Source organism: Varroa jacobsoni, unplaced genomic scaffold, assembly GCF_002532875.2.
Source record: "Varroa jacobsoni isolate VJ856 unplaced genomic scaffold, vjacob_1.0 scaffold_997, whole genome shotgun sequence".
NCBI lineage: Eukaryota > Metazoa > Arthropoda > Arachnida > Mesostigmata > Varroidae > Varroa > Varroa jacobsoni.
In genome coordinates, this window is record NW_019213899.1 from 127,033 (window position 1) to 136,656 (window position 9,624).

Here is a 9,624-nt window from a genome sequence, read left to right on the forward strand (position 1 = left end):
TGAATCACTTAGCCGATAAACAGTTTTTCTTCTTGTAGTTGAATCTTCCAACTTAATGAAACTTAACATTAACATCGTATTGTATAACAAGCAGCCTTTTTCGGTTTAGAAAAAATAGATGACTTTTTTTCTCAAGTCAATACTACTTGTCTAGAATGAATCATAAGGTGCTTTGGATTGAAGTGGAAAACCCAGATCGCATCGCCACTAATTATTTGGCGCACACAATGACCTTTTTAACCCACTTTACATGGCGATTGTAAAGCAGCAGACTTATGCCAATTCGTCTACCTAACGGACCCCACGTTCCTGTTTCCAGTATTTTTCTGCATAGCACACAGAAAGACAAGCTGTCCTGAAATTGTTTGTCAAGTTATTATAAACTGATCGGCGAGTCCGTACTGAGTTCCAGTGGCCAATGGAAATGATAATTTTGAAACATTTCGGGACGTTGAGGCCGGAAACCTTTATCCAGAGAGAAACCTTTTCTATGAAATCTGACAAACTGAGTTCAATTATGGGTTCAATTAATACATTGACTCGAATTGTATTCATTTGAATCTGAAAAATCAGAAGCATACGCTATCTGAAGTAGCTCGTTTGTATCTTTATTTCGACGTTTATTACGCGTGTACCAGTAGACATAAACCATAAATGGCTCTAAGTAAGAGTAAGACAGAATTCAATCGCGAAGCGAAATAGTTTTCTGAGCATAAGCACTGAAGTGACTAAAGCCTTCATTCAAAAAAAAAAAAACAAAAAATTCATTTGTACCTAGTATTTATCAGGTGTACAAATTATATTGTAGTTATTTATCAATAAAACGATTTGTCGTTTCCGGTCTTAAAGGCAGTATCTGGCTTTTACTGGCGACAAAACCCGTCATGATCAAAACAAGAGTGAACAGAATCCTATAAAAATCAGATGCAAGATTGTAAACTCTATTTTCCAATCTACGCCACATTGTATATGTTTTCTATTTCATAAGCTATTTTGCAGCTAAGTAGACCCAAAAAAATAAGCTTTCTTTTATACCCTTTTTATCGGTATGTATTTTAAGTCATTCCACACGCTGATCAACGATTTGTGCAAATAATCATCAATTTTATTTGGCACCATTTGATAAATATTTGATTTATCCTAATGTTTTTTCCAAAAATAACTAATGTCGAGAAGTGTATTCCGTTATTAGGGCATAGCTAACATTTGTGACCCCTAAGCGTGCCCTAAGCAAATATCTGGGTTTGTTCCTTTGACTATTCCGTTTCAAAAGTTTTACTTATTAATAGGCAAAGGTTCATTTATTTTCAGCGACGTTTTCGAATGGGATTGTAAAAAGCACATAACATATTATTGTGTAGCATTTATGAGCGTCTCTAGCTGACCTGACAAAATCGTGAAAGTTTGATTGTAGACATACCCTTATCAATTCCGTACACTGTATTAAATGGAAGTTACATTGACTAATTAGCGCTATCATAAGGCTATCATAGTGATAATATTCAGTAATTAAATGAATATCTATTAAACATGATTCCGTGATCTGCTAAATCTGTACATGCGTCTATGCGCAGGTTATGTTTGAAGTTTGAGCAAAAGGCTAGAAAGAAAACTTTGTCAATTAAATCTCAATATCTAGATTAGTTTTTTTTCTGATAGCTAGCACGTTCACACCAGTTACAGTGACCCGCAGAGACAGCCAAGTAACCGAAAAGAAGGGCAACCACGAACACAGACGGACAGACACAGGCCGAGATAGACACGGACGCAGGTAGCCAAATGCAGACCGACGCACAAGTTAATTTTTTTTTATATGCTCAGTTAGACTGTACTTCAACAAATCCCAATGACGAAGTTCGGGGACCCCGTCTTAAACTGTACCCGCGCCTGTTTTTGGCTACCCTATCTGATTTGCCTGCTACAAGCAGTACGTTCCTATAGTTGCTACGCACGGAAATTTTTGCCACCTTGCTTACACGCTGTCGAGTTTCAGATTTGGCAAATGTTTAGCGGACATCATGCTGTTTGACATTTAAGAAATTTAAATTCTGCGTACTTTGGACATGTCCGCTCAAACTAGCGCGCTTTTCAACAATAAAACACGGGTCACCGTGGTGCTAGGAAGGTATGTCAAACAAAATTCAAACTAGAGTTCGAACGGATAATACGATCCGCAGGCGCAATGCAAACAGAGAGATGGGGGGCATCGGTCGACGAAAAAGAGCACCTAAGCGAAGCGTGCAGGGAGATCGACCCAGGCTAGGTCGGACGCCAAAACAATATCAGACCAGTCACACAATTGCTCTGAGGTTCGATACCAAACCTTTTCGAAATCACCAGCTACTATAGAGAAATGCAAAGAGGGCGCCCTGATCAAGATAATCATTGTGCTCTATCGCCTTACATGTTATGAGGTCGTAGTAAACGACAACGCACCAGTCAGGGTCCCCATAGTCATTAACGTTGGTGATCACCTGCCTCAAAAGCAAGGAATAGTTCGTTTCCCGTTTTGACCATAAATTTACTAGAACGAACGTACACATTGTCAAAACGGATATTTTTAGACGTCAACTTTTCCCACATGAACAGTGAGGTTCTTTGAATGAACAGGGGTTGCTGAGGTCGCTTTTCGATTAGCCTACGAATCTTCCCATGGACCTGATACCGAGTTCGATTTTACTTCACACAACCTCAGAGACTTGATTGAATAGGTCTGTGTATGACATGTGATCTTGCTGCACCCGCTGCTGACACCATCGAATTTAACAACAACATGTTTCCTTCTGTTTTGTGCTTTGTCATCGTGTCCTCGTTTAGGGTCGGCAGTGTATCGTATACTTTGCGGTTCGAGGTATCTCGATCCCATAGTCCATCGCTGCACGAGGCTGCTGCCCGCCTATTTCAGCGTGGATCAGCTCGCTTTCCTGCATAACTGTCGTATCTTCATTCGGGGTATCGGCCATTATACGTACATATCGTTACACAGCTTACCGTCACGCACAAAAGCAGCGAGCTAGAAGTTCTACATCAGATTCAGCAATTTTTCTTATTCAACAACACGCATGCACCTCGAAGGCGGTGACCTTTTCGCTTTCCTATTACGCAATCGTGAACTACCCACATTTTTAGGTAATATCGCTCAACTTATCTCAGTGATTGACATGTCGGGACGGATCCTTTTGCGACGGGCTGGGCCGTGCTATTCATTTCAGCTGAGATGCACTGCGACCTAGATCAGCGACAACTTTTCTGCGTTTTGCATAGCCTTAAATAAGACTGCCACCTGAACTTGCCTCAATGTTACGAATGACTGTCATCTTCGTCCCATGGATACTGCCACGAGTGTTTTCGAAGCCACAAAATGTTCTACAGTAAATAGCAATATGATTTTCATATATGCACACGGTTATACCTTTCAGCTATATAATGCGTTACATCGTAGTTCTCATCTTATTACGCGACATGGCTGAGGTACTGAATTCTCGGATTCTCTCTTCAAACAGTTGCCCCTGCTGGCCAGGGAGCCTCTACTAGGCACGATCCAGAAAACCCGTTTGTCGCTCATGTTCGGAAATCGAGGGCCGCCTACAACTTTCAGAACAATTGCCTTCAAGCAATTGACAACTTGAGACCAATGCTGCCCCCGACATGGTTTGGCACATACTGCAGGATATTCGCTGGATAGACCTTTGAGCGGAAATGTTTCATAGTACGCGCAAAAGCGCTTCATATAGAAGTCAAATGGAAACCCTTCATTCTTCATTCCTGAACGTATTTAGGTTAAAACTGAGCCCCAAGAATTCATACACACTTAGTATTATTATAATACATTTAGTGATCACAGCTTAACAATGCAGCTGAGATGTAAAAAACGACACTATGATCTACTAACGCCGATTTTATATTTACAGAGGATGATATTTTTCGAAATTCTGTCAACTATAAGAACGTCGAGTGTAACTGAAATGAGACACATCCTATAGACCCGGCTGTAAAAACCTACTTTATTACCTACTTTAGCAAACCTTCTTTCTTGACCCGAGAATAAAAGCTTTGGGGCCGCTTGTTGGCCTTTCTTTATTAGTGCGAATCCTAGGGACACACTGGGCGAGCACCCCCTAACTAAAATGTAGAAAAAGAAATAATGAATCTCATTCTCCCAGTCAGAAGAAGCCAAAAATCTCTGCAAGGATAAAAAAAAAGTCAGAGCTGCGGGAATCTATCTTTTAAATCCGAATCCATGTTATGTCTGGAAAAAAGTTGACTCATCATTTATTACTCTGGCCTGATCGTTGGCAGGCTTCACATTGTTGGTGGGCTTTCACATATGGCATTAATATAGCGTACGTTGAATGCTTGTACTATGTTTTATTCCTCTGCTTGTATATTTATGGGCAAATAAGCAAAGAAGACTATCGGGCGACAAACACGGTGACATTTACCGATCGTGATGATCGGGCGGCGTCTGTTTTTGTAGCAACTTACTATCGAATCGCGAAGTCAATTACAGGGACATGCCGTTAGAGGCACACAGAATATGGTCCATACTTCTCATTGACAAAGGTATCAATAAAAAAAGATTCAAAGAGACTGGCTAAGTCTTTTATTTTTTAAACTTTTGTATAAAGTGAGGCGGGGTGGACTATAAACCGCCCAAACAAGCGGCGACTCGATAGTGTTGTAGTATACTAACCTTCACACGACATCAACAATTTGGACTATCAAAGAGCAGTCAGCGAAGTATTTTGACACAAGGCTTACATCCTCACCTCTAAGGGGTACAGTTGACTCAGTCGTTAGAGATTCAAGGCGATCCGAAACGTCGCTTATTCGCTGATCACGTATTGGACGCGCGCGTAAATCATTTCTTTGATCACATCGTCTTATCTGATGAAGCCCATTTTCAATTGAGTATTTATGGTGAATAAACAGAAGTGTCGAATCTGACACCCAGGGATGACTTGTAAAAACAAAAATATTTGCCATATTGTGTGAGAAACAACTAATTTGCTAAATATTATGTTTTCAAGCTGGCTGGTCTTGATGCCTGGTAGTGACATCAGGCGGCCGTCGCAGTCCTGTAGTGACATTGACGCTGGACTATGCAGGGCCGTGACTCAAACAAATCGAGTTATGCAAACGGCCTCTTACATGTAAGGACTGACATCATTTTTCACGCGATTAAATTCCTAGGCTAGGTTTACGTGGAGAATGAAAACACGCAGAGAAACTCGTTCGTCTTTCTTATTTCGAGGTATTCGAATATGATACTAGCTTTTGGTGCATTCTATAGAAAAATGTACCTACGTTCAAAATCCTAATTAAAAAAAAAATTTGCCTTAAGACCCAATCTATATCGAACAGGATGACATAGAGAGAGGCGTCCCATTGGCCCTCACGTCTACTTTTTACATTGCTTAGCCCAGCTTGCGGGCACCCACACTGGGTGTTCAAGCAATTCGCGAAGCAAGAATCGTTTGAGAACATAGAATTTTTATAATGAATGTAAGGAGCATTTAAATAAAACAGCTACCGGTGAAAAACTTCATTTGAGTCGATGTATTCAAGTTTGCTTCCGAAACACCCCGCACACTTTTCATCCGTTCAATTCTAAAGGGATCAATAGATGCTATATTTTGATCCGGGTGTTATAAGTACTTAGATGCAGCAGCAGAGAGTATGTGAAGATTAGAAGACTTAAACAGATCATCGAATCATCGCTTATTTATACAAATTGCTAAAGAAGGTCGTTCGTCAAGTAAGTATAAGTATTTGTATACAATTTGGGCCTTGAACCAGAGAGAATGATGTCTTCTATCCTTAGTATAAAGATGCACTACTGACCCAAGATTTTGAGCTTGGGCCAGTAATGCATCTTCGGTGGAGATACATCATTTAACCAAAATCATTAGTATTTTCATATAGAATCATCAGAACCATTAAAAAAAAAAAGAATTAATAATCTTGTTGAATTTATGCACCTCCGACAGCTTTCTGTATTGAGGTCCTTAGAAAATTCAACGTATATGCAGTGAAAAAGCATTCTAGTATCAGGGCACGCTCAGTAATCATATGTGCATATTCTCATAGAACATCATAATTTATCAAAATTTTTGTCGATAAATATAGAACCACCAGCTTAGCAGGTTTACTTATAGACAGGTCATGGCCTTTGATATACGGAAAACTGTCGACTAACAATGATGAAACGATGTGGTCAACTTGTCAAATAATATACGTGAGACTGATGGCTAAGCAACGGGTCTATAGATTTCAATATGTAACCTCATGTCTGTTTGGTAACAACGGATCGTCGAAAGAATCCGTGTAGTATCGCCTGTATAAAATCATAAGGCAGAAGAAGAGAGAAATCCGATGTTAAAGATACTACTATCTGACTAGTAAAATCTATAAAGATCTAATTAAAGTACGCGAATGCGGTAGGCGTCTTACGTTGCCTATATTTTATTCCCTGGGAACTAAGAACGTCGGGCACGAACTGGATGAGGGGCAAAGGATGTGTTGCATTTTGTGTCCGGTATATATATGGACGAAAAGTAAGTTAAAAAGTTAGCTCAGGTAAGTTGTCTTTTCGATACGTTACTAATTAGAAGATCCAGTTATATCTAGCCAGCCATAAACTGAACCGAGTAGATTAATGTCATTTACATCTGTTTTATGGTGTTCTAGTGGTTGAAGCATACTTGGTCAAAACGCCATCTTGTACCTTATAACTTAATTCCAAACTTATTAAAGCAAAGCATACGTTCTAGTCCAAAAACGATCATCTCATACAACTTTCTGGAATGAAACAATGACAGTACTGAAAAAGATGCTTGAATCCCTAAACTACATTTCTATGCGAAAGATACAAAGAAAAGTAGAAATCAAGAAGTTTAAATAAATTTCTCTTGTAATCCGACATTCAATTTAATTTTGATTCTCGCCTACTTATTTTTGTTTATTTTCATTGTACTCTTTTTGTCGATGTCCTCATACACACATACATACATACATACATGCATACATGCATACATACATACATACATACATGCATACATGCATACATGCATACATACATACATACATACATACATACATACATACATACATACATACATACAGCTTGTATCGGTTGGAATAATTCTTATGCGAATGTACCATGAGCTATTCAACTGAGCGCCAAATCTACTGACTCCCCATATGAGATGTGATATATGTGTATTATAACACACACAACGGATAGGTCCCGTAGTTAAAAAGCGAGTACGAACCTTTAAGACGATGACGGTTGCGATGATGATGACGTACACAATTTTTTAGCGGTATACTGCTTCACTAAAACTGGCATATCGGTTAACAAATTATGTAATTTTATGATAATTATGGAACGCTATAGTATGTCTATTTTTGTTGTACTGCTTTTGCTGCTGTCGTCTTCACTGTAAAACAAATTCAAGCTTTACGCTGGGCACCAAAGGGATCGTAGCCACGTGCTTGGTAGCATGCTCATTAACGTTTTTGGTGCATTTGTTTGTTTGTTTGTTTGTTGAGGCGGCAATGGCAATAAGTGCCTTAAAAGAAGACTTAAAAGACGCGGACACTAGCTCTCGATATACACGCGCGGTGCTACAGGCCGGCAGCACACAGCTTGTACAACCGCTGCCGAATAGACAAGGTCACAAGATGAAAAAAGGCCTATACGAATAGAGATAATAACAGCAGCACATCGCCAAAGCGCCACCGATTCAGGAAATGAATGTGCAAGTAGAGCGTACCGCAACTGTACAACCCATCGCTGCCGGCCTCACCAAGCAAACTGAGAAACGAGACGGGAACAATAGACGCTGGCAAGGACGTGTCACCAAAGAAGAAGAACGAGAAGAAGGAAGCAATGTTGCACAGAAAGGCACGAACAGCGATGCGGTATACGCCCGAATTAAACTCGACCGCCAGCGATGGTGACGACGGCAGCGAACATAACAACAACGATGACGGCAGCTCACCTGAGAAACTATAGCCACAGTTTGCAATAAGCAAACGCCGAAAATAAAAGCCAGCCCAGCAAGACGGTAAGAGAGCTGATCGAGAGGATGGCAATCCTGTGAGATAAGGTCAAATAGAACTAATAGGTTAGATAAAGCATAGAGAGCACGCTCGTGACGCTAATAGCAATGACCTAAAGCCATTGCAGCTGTCAAGCTTCCGCTCTCTCAAAGACAAAACCGTAAAGAAAACCGAACACGCGATAGGCCAGCTAGAGGTATTGACTGAAGCAATCGGTACGCACCTAGCGGAACACTTGCTACCGTTTACGTAAGAACAATGATAACGTACGTGGTAAACACACGCATAAGTGAAATTTAATCACCCATATTCCACTAAATGTGCTCCTATTTCGAACCTCTTGTATTCCATAGATTATACCGTATAATTAGGTTTATAGAGCTGTAACGGTATCATACGAACAAAACTATTTCATTCTTATCTTTGTATGACCTGCTACGACACCATATAATTTTTGCTATACTAAAAAACGTTTCTTTGTCCTTAGCGACGGTTCAGTCAATCAAGCTTGCCTCGCAAGCAAATCACGCTGCTCGTAGCTGCTAATTAGCCGTGTACCACTCTCAAAACGAACTTTTAAACTCTGCAAAAACTGTTGACTGTCGCTATAACCGTGTGGGCTACAAGTTACTAATAGCTTATCGCTTGACCTTGATAGCAGCGTGATCGGCACTTTCAACAAGGTGAAAAGGACTACACCGGAAGACGCAGAGAGCATAGGCGCCACCTGCCTTCACGTTGCCGAAACACACTTTATGAGCTTATTTTTAACCCGATGCCATGAGCGACATTGGCGGGAGTCGAAGTCCTCTTGTCCGATGGTTCGGTCAGGAAATTCAGTGTGAGGTGTTGTCACGGAGCTCGGGTGATTCGGTTGGCTGCCTTATATTCGCATTCAGGATATCGTCGGCCCTTTAGTAGGAGATCATCATCACGTTAGGGCATGACAACAACACGGCGGGGCGGGATTCTCGACAGCGTATCAGTAGATAACAGAAAAATGTTATCAAGTCACAAGCGCATCGCCAACAATAGACTTCCATACGATGTGGTTTCTTGTGAGTTAACTGCGAAGGAAAGGCGATGACAAGAACCCGGCGCCTATTCCCATGGAACAGCCTGTAACAGCAGCCTAATGCAGATTCCGTGTTTCAGGTTTTACGATGCTGTATCTCCTAGTATTCGAAGATTATTGCACCCGATTTGCACATTTTGTTGCTACCCGAAATCGACTCGGTGGTAACCGATAACATGATGTAATGAATAGGAATATTCGTCAATACTGTACAGCTTTCGACCATTTGCAATGAAAGGAGCTAGCGGTTTAGCTAACTATGGAAATAGAAAAGATACTGAGATGACAGTTACATCAGCTTTACCTAGGATCGCCTTCGCTGCTCCAACATAGTGCACAGCGAAAACCTGGTCAAAACTCCTTCGGAGCTACTGTCGTATGTATCACGCAGTGCCTACCGCAAAAAACCTGTATAACAGACGCAGAAGGTTGCCCTTGCACAAATTCGGTTTAGGAAGAAAAGCCTTGTCCTTTGCAAAAAC

The 9,624-nt window shown here is 40.7% G+C and overlaps 1 long non-coding RNA gene across 1 annotated transcript in view; it reads left to right on the forward strand.

The window, feature by feature from the left end:
* Window positions 1-9,624, forward strand: part of LOC111265671 (uncharacterized) — a 47,337-nt gene that overhangs the window by 20,829 nt on the left and 16,884 nt on the right. The window contains exons 2-3 of the long non-coding RNA XR_002683566.2: window positions 2,818-6,557; window positions 7,555-8,072. This is a non-coding gene — a long non-coding RNA (uncharacterized LOC111265671). The remainder of the gene's footprint in view (window positions 1-2,817; window positions 6,558-7,554; window positions 8,073-9,624) is intronic.